The 16775-nt window shown below is 43.0% G+C and overlaps 1 protein-coding gene across 14 annotated transcripts in view; it reads right to left on the bottom strand.

The window, feature by feature from the left end:
- The window catches only part of Sgms1 (sphingomyelin synthase 1), a 277830-nt gene that overhangs the window by 67971 nt on the left and 193084 nt on the right, over window positions 1-16775 (bottom strand). The window contains exon 1 of one of the 14 annotated variants that reach the window (XM_052760592.1): window positions 16605-16762. The exons of the other annotated variants lie outside the window; for them this stretch is intronic. The gene's annotated coding sequence lies outside the window, so the exon portion shown is untranslated. Of the gene's footprint in view, window positions 1-16604; window positions 16763-16775 lie in introns of those variants that run through there. 14 annotated transcript variants of the gene reach the window in all.

Here is a 16775-nt window from a genome sequence, read left to right as displayed (position 1 = left end):
CTTGAAGCAAATACTTCACATCAGAAGCAGGTTTGGGCCATACGACCAAGAAAGTTTTAGCATTATTTCTCACAGGGCCACATTCTGGCAAGTTCTTGCTGTTTAGGCAGTCTGTTGCTTCTAAAGCCAACACCTATTCAGTTCCCAATCAAAGGGGAGGAGGGGAGGAGGAAAAAGCGGAGGGGAGGGAGAAGTAAGTTTATGCAACTTTGTACTTTCTAACAATCTGAATTTCAAGAGAGGGGATTGATTAGCACTTTCACAAAATAAATCAAGGTAAATGACATATTAAAAGAAATTTTGCCATTCTGTAAAAGGTCCATGTGAAGTAATCAGTGAAACAATATTACACCCAGTGACACACACACACAGAGAAATATGTTCGGGAGATGCTAGCAAATAAAAATGCCTACTAATGACTACACAACAGGATACATGAGAAGTGTATACAGATTATCTATATATAATGTATGCAATTGCATATATATTTGGAAAGATGAGTATCAAATTATTCATTATGACCATCCCTTGGAAGTACATACAGGTAGAGGGGAGGGTTGTCTAACAAAGTTCAGGGAAGGAACGCGGACATCACATTGCTAAGGAAGTTCTATTGCTGGGTGGTACCTGCAGGGTTCTTTACATGGTTTTCACGTCTGTTTAATGTAGCTGTCCATACTTTCCTATGGGTGAGGCTAGTAAGTAGAGAGGCCATGAAATTCTGGAACCAGGTGATCTAGACTTCAGTCTTGGCTCTTCTATTTACTTAAAGATCTGGAACAAATTGCTCAACTACTCTGAATTACAATAGCCTTTACTAGTGGAGATAACAGCACCTAAGCCATAAAGAGAAAGCATACTATATAAGAAAGACACCTAGTACAGAACTTAGCATGAATTCCAATGTCTTATCAGTAAAACTAAGACATAAAAAGAGTAATTTTATGAGGCAAAAATTAGTTGGACATAAAACTACAGACACTGAGTTACTCTTCCACAAGTGCATTCAGTCTCAGCGTGGAGCAGAACATACTGGGAAATAAGAAATGTCCTCAGAGCCGGGCGGTGGTGGCGCACGCCTTTAATCCCAGCACTCGGGAGGCAGAGCCAGGCGGATCTCTGTGAGTTCGAGGCCAGCCTGGGCTACCAAGTGAGTTCCAGGAGAGGCGCAAAGCTACACAGAGAAACCCTGTCTCGAAAAACCAAAAAAAAAAAAAAAAAAAAAAAAAAAAAAAGAAAGAAATGTCCTCAGATTCTAGCTCATGGCCAATACTGATGTAATCCAACTCCCTATGGGTCACACCAAGGCCAGAGGGTACCTGGGCAGGAAGCTCCCTAGTGGCACAGCTCAATGTGTTGTGACCAACTCCTAATGCTGCTGCCCAGCAACTGTGCTGCCTCATGATGACAATAATTAACATGTTTTACCTGACCAATGGTGAGGACTCCTGAAACACAAATACTGTGTTATAAACATAAACACTTACACCTAATAATTGACCTCAATGGGACTTGTAGCCTCACCTAGAAACACACAACATAAACCAGGGTCAATTATCTAACATTTGGGACAGCAATGGGAAAAAAAATGGTCTTAATGGTCATGTTCTAGTAACACAAAGCAAGTACCTACTTCACTGAAAGACAATGCACTGGAAACTGGCCCTGTTCTCCTACCTGGTATTGTAAGAGGCACTTTAAACTTGGACAAGCTGACAATATCCCCTCTTAACTTGTACAACATGAGAAACTATTTTGTCTTATTGGTGTGTGTGTATCTGGAGCCCGAGGTCACTTCTTCACATTATTGTTTGGACAGTGTCTCTTCACTGAACCTGGGGCTCACCATTTTGACTCGACTGCATGGCCAGCAAGCCCCCAGGGCCCTTCTACCCCCCGTCTTCAAATGCCCGGTTACAGGTGGGCCTGGCTTTAAATGGCACTAGGACTCCAAACTCCGGTCCTCATGCTTGCTTCCCAAGGACTTTACCCACTGAGCCACCTCCCCAGCCCTCCACACTTTAAAGAAATGAATCACACATTCGCTGTATGATTATTCTGAGGGATAACCAGAGAGGCCTCACAAAAGCTCCTGGTAATTTATACATTTTACATTTGCCACAATTGACATGAGAATTCTGTTTTTATCTGCTCCATTTCTCCAGGGACAACTGGTTTACCACAAAGAAGGTTGTTCACCCTCAGACCTGTCTTAGTATAACAAATCACAGAAACTCTTATTTCCAGGAACTCATTTTTCTAAGTAGATTCCATTGTCATATTCATTCATCCTCCTGTGCAAAGTGTCAAAGACAAATACACAAGTGAATTTCCGTCAGCCTTATGTAGTCAACCTGATTAATAAGTTAAAAGCTGAAGACATAACTTGGATCAAAGTAGCACAAAACTGTTGGACACGGGAAGCCATGTTTGAGCCTTCCTTTGCCAGAGACACAGTCTCAGTACCTCTATTTATCTTTCACGTCAATATACTGTTTAGAAAACAAAACTGCCATCACTAAAACACAGCAAAATTGTCTGGTCAAAAGCCTAATTAATGACACCATTCATTCATGATCTCCTCAGCCTGGTCTGAGATGTTTGCTTAACAAACATCATGATCACTTTGAGTAATCGTGGCTGTTCACTAATGTTCTAGTGTCACTGAACAATAACAGAAGTCAAAGTCTAATAGCATCAGTTCTCAGAAAATTCCATCTATTTTTCTGACTGTGGGCTTTTGTTCTGGTAAATACAAACTAATTGAGTCGATTGTCTTCTGAAAACTATGAAGAGCAAAGAAAGCTATTTGTTCACCACAGGTCAAACAGAAAGAAAAAGAGGCCATAACTCTACTAGAAGTTAAGTTATTAATATTTAAGAAAATATCATATGCCAAACCAAGTAAGTACTGTATCATGGTATGGCTATAAATATAGATTTTTTTTTTTTTTTTTTTTTTTTTGGTTTTTCGAGACAGGGTTTTTCTGTGTAGCTTTGCACCTTTCCTGGATCTCGCTGTGTAGACCAGGCTGGCCTCGAACTCACAAAGATCCGCCTGCCACTGCTTCCCAAGTGCTGGGATTAAAGGCATGGGCCACTACTCGGCTAAAAATTTTTCCCCCCTGGAGCTGAAGACCAAACCCAGGGCCTTGCACTTGCTAGGCAAGCGCTCCGAGCTACCACTGAGCTAAATCCCAACCCCTAAATATAGATTTTTGAACTGTCAAAAATATTTAAAATCTGCTCAGGAGATATGTAATTAATAAAGAACTAACCTACTATTTTCCTGGGATTTAGACTAAAGCTTAGTTTACATAAATTGTAACAACACATTGTATATTCAATTTTTATTAATTACAATCCTTTTAAGTTTGTTTGTTGAAGAACTCTGGAGAGAAATCCACTAGGGTCAGACTTTTTTTCTTTCTTTGTTTTTTTTTTTTTTTTTTTTTTTTTGGTCTCATTGTGAGGTGACTTTTCTAACACTACTCAAGAGAGAAGACATGATTATCTCACTAGCAGTCTGGAGAGTAATTGTGTGAACATGGAGAGAAGAGTTCAGTCAACACTGGATACAAGCATTCATACATTCAGTTTGTACACGTGCGAGATAAATAAGCTATCATTACCTGGGAGCCCACCCCAGATGTCTAGACGCTAACTGACTAGGAGTTAAGACAGCAGGAAAGGGAGACGTTGCACATTCTAGGCGTGTATTTGTGAGATCCATCTAGTCAACTTGAAAGGTCCCCAAATGAATCTCCATTCCAGCCTTTTATTTTTGGTCACCTTTGCCCCTGTACCTTTTGTTCTTCCAAATCCACTCAATATCCATGTTTCATGAACCAGATACAAGTCTACACAGTTAGGATATAGAAGTGAGAATTACCTACAACTTCTGATTGCACAAATGATCTCACCAGAATGACTACTTTCCGGTGTTAATAGTCAAAGACTTTGGGAGCTCACCTGCCCAGAGTGCCAATAAACTGATGGGGCCAATGCAGCAGAGGAGAAGGGCATCGATGATGAGGACTCCTTATAAGTAATCTTGGTAAATGGGATGCTACAGGTCTTTGTGAATGTAGGACTGACTAGATCAGTGTAGACACCTTGTAGCCCCGAACTGTAACTATTCAGCCCCCCAAACAACACAAAGTATGGTCAAAGTTTTCTTAACCAGCATCAATCTTTTACTTTTTCATTTCATTTTTAAAAGGATGTTTAATATTCCTTACATTAAAGTAAAATCAACTGTTTTAATGAAAACAAAAAGCCCAAGAAAGGCAAAATGCATGTAATGTATATTAAGTAAGACTAATTTTCCATGCTTAACAGGTGCTCATGTAAGTCAATGTGATGGAAATAAGAACGTTCCGGGAAGGGAAAAAGACAAAGGAGAAGAAAAAAGGAGAAAACTAAAGCCCACAGCAAAGTACACCAGATTAGAGAGTTCAAATCCAAGGAACAGAGTGAAGGGATGCAGAGTGAACACGAAGACGGACAAGAAGAGTGGAAAGATGCTAAGCCTCAGCTCGAACTAAAGAGAAACCGAAGAAAACAGGCAATACTTCTAACTTACCACACAGGCACAGTTAAGGCTGGACATTTACAGGGGTGGGGGTGTGGAAAATGCAACTCTGGATCATAATACTGCACTGAAATTCAAGATAGCTATGACAGGGATTCCAATGTTGTTACTGGAAACAAATGACAAATATCTAAGGTGATGAATATGTTAAAGGCTTCAACTTGATTACTGCAAACATACCATATGCATATTATCACTCCACTGTGGATAGCAGGGGGCAGGCAGATCTGAGTTTGAGGCCAGCCAGGATTTTATACTAAGACCCTGTCTCAAACAAATAAACACTAACAACTTTAGTGTGGCTCATAATTTTGTACAATTATTAGCAGTATATCATAAACAAAAATTAAGAACGCAAATTTGGTTTAAAATAAAAATTGGTAGCCTTTGTAGAATCCAGTTTTGCAATGTTTATCTAGAAAGATTAATATGCATTTAACCTCTCATCCAGAAATCCCACTGATAGGAATTGAGCCACCAAGTCTAGGAGCAGGATTTACACAAAGGGCAGAATACAACCAATCTAAAAGCTGACCAAGCACACAGTCACAACTTGGCAACCATTAAAATATCTAGAAAGAGGCAAAGGTGAAATTAATTACTATATATTCATTTAATGAAATACCATACCATCACTACAACCAAAAGTCACGATTTCTATATGTAAGAACACTGTAAGTATAGAAAACTTAGCTGCAGAATTATCAAGTTGAACACTTTTATTAAGAGCAAATGGTGATATGCCACAAATACTCTGTTTCTGGGAAAAAAAATCACAAGTATACTAACACATTTGACGGTAACCAATACATCTTATCTATAGCTTTTGATATGTTTGTATACAAACCACAAGCATGTTTTGCTTTTATGTTATCATGGTTACCAGGATGTAAGATTATAAGTAACAATCTACTCTGTTTTATGTTGTTATCCAACAAAATCTAGTTTAAAATACAAGTAGGAAACTTAAAGAATTTATAATCAGCCTTAATTTAATGTCTGAACCTCCCCCAAATTCATCTAATGAGTATAAGGTCCTTGGGGGTGTTAGGAGGTTAAGATAACACAAAAAAAGAAGGAGACCAGATGTAGAGAAAAGGAAGCAGTGCAGAAAATAGACAACTCAGAATCAAGGTTCCAGCTGAGGACGCCTAATGTTTCAAACAAAAGGTTGACTTATACATTGCACTGTGTTATAAAGCAAGAAACCACAGAGAAACCTAGCAGTTCAAAGCTGTGGTGGAGGAGAGGGTCTTTTCAAGCTCTCCTGGAAGCAGTATCATCTCAACACATAAAGACATGCACAGAACACCCACCTTGTATGAATAAAATCAGAACCCTGCAGTGGATTATCAAACCCTTCTCAGAGGCAAGATCCCCGAATGGTTTCACAGGCAACTGGAGCTTCAGTGGTGCTCTTCACCTTCACAGGCATTAAGCAAGACATGTGAAATGTCATCGGGCCATGTGACACTTGATAAAAGCTGCTCCAAATGCCTCCCATGGCTTAGGAGGCAAACAAGAAAGAAATCTAATCTTCAATCGGCCCTTAGAATTGAGTCACTACACGGACAAGCCCGGAATAAACCCAGAAGTGCAAGAAAGCGTGAAACAAGTGCCAGGCTGAACAAAAGAAAAGCCCCAATCCTGAGGAGATGGCATTCTTCCTTATCCCATGTTACTGATCTACTGCCTCTCAGATAAGAATTTACCCTTCAGTGCTTCACCGGCCGAACTGGCAAACTCAGACCTGGGAACTGCATGTGCACATGTTTCATTTGGAGGCTGGCATAATGTCGGTTTGAGTTTTGTGGGTGGATGGCACTGGAGATACTGTGGAGCAAGGATCTACACTTCAATGGCTCTGGGACCCTCACCCAGTAGACTGCCTCCAACAGTGATGGAGCATGATGCCCCCTGGGTGACATTTCCCTCTGAACAGCTATCCTTGGCTCTTCTAAAGAAAAATTTTCAGTAAGTTCTGGAAGGCAGGCTGGCAGCAAGTTCTACTAACAAGGAACTGTATTACATTTTTGGCTATGCAGTGTGCCAAGGCCACATCCTCTCTAATGAGGTATGAATCAAGATCTAGAGCTCAGCTGTGAGGGGGAGGGGTGTAATCTCTTCCTTTGGGCACTCCCTTTGAGTCCCTGGAGTGGTGGCTGCTCCTTATATTGGCTACATTTGGGTTCTGTTTACATAAACCTACAAGGTCCATTTCATATTTAAACCACGGTAATATGTGCGTTCTTTAAAGGTTGAATCTTCTTCCCCCAATGGTTTAGCCATACAGAGAAGACTTCACTCAGAAAAGAGACTCCCTTATTTAAGCAAGGGCTGGCACAGTGCTAGCTAACAGCATGTTCCTACCCTACACATAACTTAGTCAGATGGCCTTGTTAAGTTCTTACGAGAATGAGTCTGGGCATGATGGATATGGGAGGGAACTGGGAGAATCCAAACCTAGTAAGGGTAGACACTCTGAGGAAAGAGGTGACATTAGAATGCTAGCTTTGTTTCTCTTAGTCTTCAATTCAGGGGGAATCATTCCCTGCCTTATGCAGACCCTCCAGGCCACCCTGGTTCTTTTCCCTTGGAGCCTTAGAGACATACATGGCTTTCACAGGGCACATCTCTGTGAGTCCCAGCTCAAGTTAGGAAGGACATTCTCTTTGATGGTTCTCCTTTAAAAAACTTCCTATCTCTGACTTTCACAGGGACATAAAGTAAATACATTTGATTCCTGGTTCTGCTGAAAAGACTGCTCCTTAGACCAGATGCTAGCGCTTTAAGGAAGTGACTCCCTCAGGCCCCTGCACAATTATCTAGCTGCTCAACAGTCTGGAAGTCATTCACAGCACACATATGTAATCCCAGCACTTGAGGGGCAAGGGGATTACCATGAGTTCAAATCCTGTCTGGACTACACTGTTTTCCCAGGGCAGCCTGGTATATGTAGTAAGAAAGACCCTATCTCAAAAAGACAACAAACAACATACAAAAATCACAATGAACAGACGTTAATGGAGGAAACCATTTCAGCACAGCAGTGGGAATTTAGGATTTACACAAACCTGAAAAGTGCCATGGCCTCTGAGAACCAAAACACTCAGGATACTGGATCCAAACTATGATCCCAAGAACCAAACAAAAGCATATTTCATAAACTTCTAAGAATGTTTAGCAATACAAGACCACACTAAAAATTCTGCAAACTTTTAGTCATGACTGCTTTGATCAGGGATTTCTGCAGCTATTTGGTAGTTTGTCCAATTTCAATGAGGAGCGACAGGGCCTGCTCACTGGCCCTGTAATTGCAACTACAGCAGTTAACTCGTTTTCTTTACTCATGCATGAGTCACTCACAGAACAGAACCTTATGTTTCCTGTGTGAATAAGCATGTAACGCTATTCACTTTTCTTCTCAGTATTTCTAAGCTATGAACAAACGGCAATGGTATTAGAATGTCCATCACACTCCTGTGCTGAGAATCAGATAGGAAAGGCACTCCTGGGGTAGACGAGTGACCCTGGTGAAGCAGCTGGTTTTGGAGGGAAGAAGCTTTACCACAATTCATGGTAAGGCCCCAAATTTTTGTGCTAAATACATTCAAAGTAGCACTGAAGTAAAACTGCCAACTGAATATCCTATTGTGAGAAACAAGCTACAAGGGAGGTCTTGGTGGTACCTGCTGATTGGTGAGGATAACACATTCCAATCACAAGGATGCATAGTTGGCGTGGAACAGCAATTCATGCTTGAGTCTCCCTGCATAGCTAGCCATGGTGCCCTGTGGGTTAAGATACACACTCTATGGTGTTCCGGGGAGGCAGCAAGCACACGCTCCACATCAGGCTTTGTACTGAGGCAATCTGCACTCCAAAGGCCTTGGACAAGCCCACGGTAGGTCAGATGGACAGAGACCTGCTAGTGTTGCTCCAGGGCAAGGTCATTTCCCTATGCACTGGCTGGACTGACCTCTCAAAATAGTCCTCCTGGGGTTGGAGAAAGAGTTCGGCCGTTAACAGCACTATGTGCTCTTCCAGAGGACCAAGTTTTGGTTACTATCACCTACACAGCAGACCATCTCTAACTCCAATTCCAGGGGATCTGACTCCTCTTCTGGTGCCCTTGGGCACTACACACATGTGGTAGATGGACATGCACACATGCAAAACATTCATACACATAAAATAAGATAAAAAATAATCTTAATTTGGTCTTCCACCTCAGTTTCCACGTTCTCTCTCTCTCTCAATTTCGGAGCCACGTAAGGCAAGTCATAGGGCTACCTGGCAGGCCACTGGACCTCTGCTGACTCTCGACAGCTTCTCTGTGGCCCATTTATTACAGACTTATTTTACAGTTTCTTTCAAAGTGAGCTTTCCCCTCAAGGTCCGAAGTGGGTGACTGATGTACCTACTGGCCCTAATATGGGACACATATCCTAAAGTGTGGTTAGAAGGAAGTTTCCAGCCAGGAGTTTCAGAGAGGGGGAAGAGAAGAATGTGAGCTTACACCCTGTATTTAAACCACACAAGCTCTCAAGCTTAAACTCTGAAATGTACCATGTCCTACAACATAAGTGATCAGGGACATTGTTCCATTTGTTTTAAATGTTTTTACCTCCTCATGTCTAGACTATGTTTGGTTTCTAGGTGATGCCCACCTTAAAAATGCAAAGAAATTGATCTTTATACTTTGAGGCTAGGCAGTCTAGAACTTGGGAGTTTGACACGGGCGGAAGTTGATGCCCTAGGTCTTTGCACACAGGTATGCAGCTTGCAAACACTTGCAGCAGCATGTTGTCATTCCTAGTCCCAAATCCAAGACAACTAAGGGATAGGATGTATCTAACCTGAAGAAACCACCCAATACCATCCAATCTCAAAAAGTGCAATCATCAGTGCGTTCTAAAGTGATAATTTCCCTAGTCTTTTAGTTGATTTACTTGGAGAGTAGGAAAAAAAAACAGACTTCACCCTGCTTAACCACAGACACTGGTGGTTTTTCAGCAGAGACATCTCCAAATTCAAAGTTACCTTCTTATGAGATCCACATTAAACTCACTAAACCCTTGGCTTATGATCCTGCAAGAAGGATTCTCTGAGAGTAAGGGGTTTTGCCAATCCTCATTACCCAGCAACTCTCAGGCATCATGAGGCTGTTGAGATGGAAGGCCACCTCCTACTTGTGCCCAATCAGGAGAATCCGGTGAGCCCGAAAGTTAGTCTATGCAATCAATTTCTCAGCTGTGTGCTCTGAAGCCCAAGCCACTCCATCATGCAAGCTACTCACACCATGGCTGCTGTGAGTCTAGCTTGTCACCATGCAGAGGGAGAATGAGCTGTGACTTCTACCCCTGCTGCCAGGAGGAGAGGGTGCTCACACTGGCCACCTTTACAGGTTCAAGCCCTGCACTTAAGTGAGGGTTAGACAATTTGGTTCAAAAGAAGAGATCTTCAGAGGGACAACTGGGTTTCCAACACAGTTAACAGGGCACCCTCCTATGATACAGAACTCTTCAGTACTGGGAAGATTAACAACTGCCAAATATTCCCCCCCTCCATGTAGACAGCAAGTGGATTTGAACCCTGGAATCTCTCATCTGCCCTCTATCACACAAAAAATCACACTCTTAAGCAAAAAAAATACATGTGTTAAATGTTCTTATGGGTGAGCTGCATGCTGCTACAGAACGGACTGTGGGGCTTGATAAAAAGAGAAAGGGCCAAGAAAAATGGTCCCATGATACCTCTGTACTGGGCTGACAATGCTAATGCCTTAGCACCTACCCTGGTGGGGTGTGCCGTGTACCGCTTAAGTCACTGGGAAATGCATTGTGAAACCATATTACGAGTAGGAAAAACACAGAATTACACTGCTTACCCACAGACACTGGTAGTTTTCATAGCAGAGCAATTCCCAAACATACAAGCTCACTTCTTGGCGAGTTCCAGACTTAAATAAAGTAGATGACTTTTGTTTTCCTCACAACCTCACTACCCCCTTATGAACACCCCCCCTCTCCTGTCCCCTGCCATGAGCACGTCTTCCCTTAGCATTTATTCTGGTCTTTCCCTGTCAGATCAAAACGACAGCTCACAAAATATTCATCTCTCTTAAAAAATTATACATCCTTCTGAGATTGGAAAGATGACTCGGTGGTTAAGAGCACTTGCTGCTGTTCTCAGCACCCACATGGCAGCTAACAACCATCTATAATTCTAGTTCCAAGGGATCTGACACCCTCTTCTGACTTCCACTGGTACTGTGTGCACATGGTGCATACACATACACATAGGCAAAACACCCATATACATAAAATTTTTTAAAAATTTATACCCTTCTGCAGTAAAGACAAGAATTCTTTGTTTGTCATCTGCGAACTTTTTAAAAAGTCTATCCTCTTTCCAAACAGCACATTTTAGTAACTATCACAGATTCCATTATGCTCTTCATGAAAACAGCAACAAAATGTTATCATATAACACTGTGTGGTAGTCTGAATAAGAATGCCCCCCTCCTCATAGGTTAATATTTGAATGCTTAGTCACTATCAAGTGGCACTATTTGAAAGGATTAGAAGGATTTGAAAGTTGGAGGTTTCAAAAGCCCATGCCAAGCCCAGTGTCTCTCTCTCTCTCTCTCTCAGTCTGTGGATCGCATGCATCTCTCAACTACTTCTCCAGCACCATCCTAAATGTACCACCATGTTCTCTGCCATGCTGATAACGGACTAAGCCACTGGAACTATAAGTGAGCTTCCAATTAAATACCTTCTAAGAGCTGCCTTGGTCATGGTGTCTCTGCAGACATAGAACAGTAACCAGGACGGTAGTTGGTACCAGGAGCAGGGTATTGCTGTGACAGGTGCCTGTTGGTGGAATGTGGACTATGGATCAAAAGGCAGTTCAAAGCTTTAAGCTGGGGGGACAGGTGCTGGGAGGGTGGGTTTAATGAGCCATTCTAGTAGGAACATGGGCGACCACAGGGCTGAGAGCAAAGTGAATTACAACAGCACAGCTAGGAAGTTTCGGAGGAGAAGAGTATCAGTAAATGGCCTAGACTTCTTGTGATATTTTGGCAAAGAATGTGGCTGCTTTTTGTCCTTGTCTTAAAATTTTGCCAGAGGCTAAATTGAAGAGTTTTAGAGTAATGGTGTTATCAGAGAAGATTTCAAGGCAGCCTAATATGGACTGTGTCATGGGGTTACTCAAATCACAAAGCAGGTACACTGGAGAGCAAAGATCCAAGTATAGGTTTACCTTATTTCCAAACCACCACCATATATTCCTCTAGGGAATGGGGCAAATGCTAGTGGAACATACCACCAATGATTAAAAACAAACAAACAAACAAACAAACAGCTCTTGTAGACACCTGCAGATTTTAGAACATACTAAAACTCAAAGGCTCTCTCATAAACACCTTCTTCCAGGTAGCTGGTGATACTACCCAAGCAAAACCAGCTATTCCAATTTCACAAACACAGCAAGCACTCAACTGTTAAGCCAGGATTTCTCAACCCTGAGTTACGGACAGTTTGGACAGGGTAAGTCCTTGTCATGGGGCCGTCAGCTTCCTGTAAGATGGATAGCAGCATGCCTGGCTCCACCCACCCCCAGTCATGACAATAAAAACTATGTCCAGACATTACCTTATGTCCTCTAGAGGGTAAAACTGGTCTCTGAGGAGAACCACAGAGTCAGTTGACACAACTGCACATGGAAAAATTGTACTAAATTCAGGAAGTAGCTCTCCTACAGCCTGGTTCAGTACATATTCTTCTTCACACCAAGCCACAACTCCCCATGGGAAGGCACGCTACACCAGAGGGCACATACAGAATCTGGTGTCAGCTATCGGCATCTTTCTATTAAATAAGTAACATCCCAGCTTCTCTACAGTGAACATACCAAGTGTCTTCTAACCATTGCTCAAGTGATTACAGACCCTCTCCAAAACTTCGGTGCACACTCAAGACATGGATTTAAATACAAACCCAGTACACACAACCACCTGTCTCAAGGAGGACCACGAAAGCAGAAAAATCCACAGCAACAACACTCACTAAAGGTAAGGCATGAAGTTTATTATTGCTCTGGAGCACTTCTCATGAATTAGCTACTTTAATCCTTCATTGTCTTTAACTGTCTACGAGGTAAGTCTTGTTATGGGACATTTGTACACTGTGTGAGGATATATTGCTGTGATGGGTTTAATTAAGAGCTGAATGGCCAGTAGCTAGGCAGGAGGTATAGATGGGACTTGCGGGCAGAGAGAGGAAGTAGGAGGAGATAATCAAGGCACAGAGGAGACACTAACGAGACATGGAGGGAGTCAGACACATAGAATGAAAAGAAAGGTAAAAAGCCACATGGTGAAACATAGATTAATAAAAGCAGGTTAATTTAAGTTATTTAGTTCAGAGCTAGTGGGACAAGCCTAAGCTAAGGTTGAGCTTTTATAATTAATAATAAGTCTCCACGTCATTATTTGTGAGCTGGTGGCCCAAAGAAAAATCCGACTACAACGTATTCTATTTCTGTTTTGTGATTAAGGAAATGGATGCCCAAGGTGTTCCAGTAAATCATCCAAGGAGTCAGACCTGTGGGAATCACATCTTCTAGGGACTCCACCCGGTAATCCGAGATTCCCCAGCTTCATCTCAGCAGGTTGCTCAATACTGCTTAAGTCTGACATCACTGTTCTCCAGACCAGCCTTCTTTGGGTATAAGACAGCCTTGTGTATCCATAGTGCTGTCCAACCCACATTTTCCTTCTTGGATAATGAACACACAGGACACTTTAAATCTTGTACTGAAGTTGAGAAGCCATATATATGCCAATGTCCTGAAATACCTGCCCAATGTCTCCATTAAAAAAGAAGTAAGGTTAATGAACACATACGTGATCTTTAGCAAGCATATGCCAGATACTGAAATACTGAGGACCACACTATGTAGCCCAAGCTTGCCTTGAGCTCCAGATCCTCTTGCCTCATACTGGCATATTCTGTTGCATGTTCTTTTCATTTGTTTTTTGCAGACCAGGAAGTGAACCCAGGGCCTCCTGGGTACTCTGCAAATACTCTGTCATTGAGCTACACCCCTAAGCCCTGGTATGCTCTTTCAACATCCTCAAGAATGCACGTCACTTAAAACGGCTAGGATGTAGAGATCTGAGGAGGTGGCCACGGCATTCTTGGCTTGAAAGGTGGGTGGGAGTCCCAAGTAAAACAGATGGAGGTGAAGGGTGGGTTAAGGTGAAATAGGTGCCTCTTGGTCTTCCGAGAAGGTGGCGTTGTTTTCTTGCATCACGGTATGCCAACAGATGGCCACCACTGGTGAGATACACTATACCTTTCCCCCCTTCTAACAGGTTAAATTGTATCCATTATCATGTCCTTTACCTCATCATTCTTTTCTTAAGTTCCTTTTTATTATTTTTAATTATGTAAATAGGAGGCATAAGTGCAGGTGCCCACAGAGGCTAGGGGCACCAGATCTCACTGAGGCTAGAGTTACAGGTGGTTGTGAGCTGCCTGGCCTGGATGCTGGAAACTGAACTCAGGAACTCCTAAGTGCTCTCAGCCACTAAGCCCCATTTCACCATTTTGAAAAGGTAAGTTTAACACTACCCTAAGTGCCAACCTAACTTGAAAACTATTTCCACACAGCACATCAAACACAGTCCGTATGTACAGTCACCGTTAAAGGCCCAGGATCCCCCGCTCTTGGCGTCACACTTGGAGAAAGCCAGTGTGTGCTTTCTGAGGAGCAGGAAGGACATATTCAGAACTAAAGAGCTTGAGGAAAAAAAGTCACCAAAGACTGATCGCCCCGAGGCAGCCACATGTATCAACTCACCCATCAAGAAGAGTGTAGGGCTTGCTCAGTTAATATTTGAAAACTTCAAGCTTCCTGAGTAAATATATTATTCCGTGAACTTTGAGACTTGGGCATGGGGCACCGAGGACCTTTAAAATCGCATGGAAATCTGTTCCAAACCAAGACTCTCCTCAGTACAATTTCACATAAGGAAGACTGGCACAGTTTGACAGCTATTAGAGCCACGGGGGGGGGGGGGGGGGGGGGGGGGGGGACAAACGTCTAACGCTAACTTCTAACAAAGAAAGCAACTGACTGTGAAATGGGAAACAGGTTATACCAAGTCTTGAACTACAAGGCAGGGGCAATACACTTCCCTCTTAGCTCCTATGAAAATCAGTGGGAGAAAATGGAAGCACACCATTTCAGTTGCACACAAATGGACATTCTTCAGTGTTCAGCTTTGTAACAACTGCTACGTGAACCATCCACATTCAACTATGCCTTTAGATGTTGGACATTTAAGAGTTAACAGGCTGGTTTCCCATTTTCTTACCACCTGAGGGGGCCTTCCAACTGCCCAGCAGTGCCCTTAAGGCTTCTTTTCTCTGAACATCAGCGGTTATTGCCCAGGCCTTCCAAGCTGCTACCTTTTACCCAGGCACTGGGTCAGTCTAGGGCAACACAGGTAGCTGGCTTAACAATTAGTCCAAGAGCTTTCAAAGGGTGCTGGACGCTCAGAAAGTAACTCACATCTCCAATTACCAACGAGTAATTTAATTACCCCATTTAGACGTGATTTCTTTCTAGAGAAGTTTCCTTTATAGACCTAAGAAAGGTCAGTCGCAAAGAATTTTCCTCTGCGCTCTCTCCATCTACTGAAAGCATCAGTCTACAGCTTCACAAATGCAGAAGTGCAGGGATAATGTTCCTAGCTTAATTCACATTCTTAACCGTAGATCAGTTTTAAAATGTCCTTGTTACTGCCTCTGCCATGAGAACAGCAAGTGCCCGCCTTTCTGGTACACACTGATTCTACTTGCGATAGCATCTCTGTTGTACTGTGTATGTCCTTAGAAATCAAAAGCTATTTCCCAGGCCCCTACCTGCCCAAGCTATGGCAAGAAAGTAAGTAACCTGGGGGGTGGGGTGGGAGGTTTAGCTCCATGAGAGGCCCTGGATTCTATGGCCACCACCAAGAAATAAAATCAAAATCGACTTGTGCAGTACAAATAAACCTGCTGGCCAAACATTTTTAAAAGGCTTACCAAGTTTGTTTCTACCTAAGTTTAAAAACCATAAGACAAAGAATTAGAGATCTAGTTTGACCGGTAGAATGCTTATGCAGCATGGGGGAGACCTTGGGCTGTATCCCTAGCAACACACACACACACACACACACACACACACACACACACACACACACACACACTCAACCAGGTTAAAAGTAGAATGAAAATTTGCCCCCATCATAAAAACAGAGCTCAGATTCCTGCTGGGGACGACTCAAGTAAAAAACACACAGCAAAAGAAAAAGGGGGGGCAACTCTCATGCATTCTCGGTTATTTTCACAAGAGCAATCACCTTGCAGCACTAAACAGAAGCAGAAGCCTGCAGGGTAAACACTCTCTCTGGAAAACACGGGCAGCACGTGCTTCCTCCTGGCACCTGGTACAGGGCTCACTCACCAGCTCCTCCAACGCTGGCTGGAAGATCTTTTGTAGAGGTGAGTTTGGAGGACGCCAGAGCTCCTTAAAACTCAACAGCCAAACTGTAAATACAATCTCACCTCTCAAAGACTTACTCTAGGAAACCCTGACAACCCCAAACTGAAACTACGTTGGTTGTATATTATACACTCGGAACCACAAGGGCTAGCATCCCACAGAATTCGACGCATTTGTTGATTCGCCCTACATACTCACAGCCACAGTCCCAGCCACTGCACTGCCACTCGGCAGCACCCAGTTTAGGACTGAAGCCCATCTAGGAAGCCGATTCCCTTGGCTTCTCTTAGTGAAGGAAATCCCACTGGAAATCGGAGTGCCTTGTGGAAGTCAAACGCGAATCACTCCTTGCCTACTTTTCCTGGAGTCCCACCATCTGGCGCTGCTACAACCCATCACCCCGGAGAAAATTTTAATGAAGTGCCTTCCCACAAAGAGCCACACGTACCTCTCCTCCCAGAGACAGCCTCTTGGAAAGTTCCTGAAGGATCAAGTTTGAGCGGGGCTCTGCGTGCGTGCCTGCGTCCGTCCGTGGGGAGTGGCTGCTGTCCCCGGCAGACCGCCTCTGGGAAGCTGACCAGCACACAGGACACTGAGCTCAAGGGGCTGCAAAAGCAAG

Source organism: Peromyscus californicus, unplaced genomic scaffold, assembly GCF_007827085.1.
Source record: "Peromyscus californicus insignis strain IS unplaced genomic scaffold, ASM782708v3 Scaffold_4__1_contigs__length_199733344, whole genome shotgun sequence".
Lineage (NCBI taxonomy): Eukaryota > Metazoa > Chordata > Mammalia > Rodentia > Cricetidae > Peromyscus > Peromyscus californicus.
This window is presented reverse-complemented; position numbering and strand designations above follow the sequence as displayed.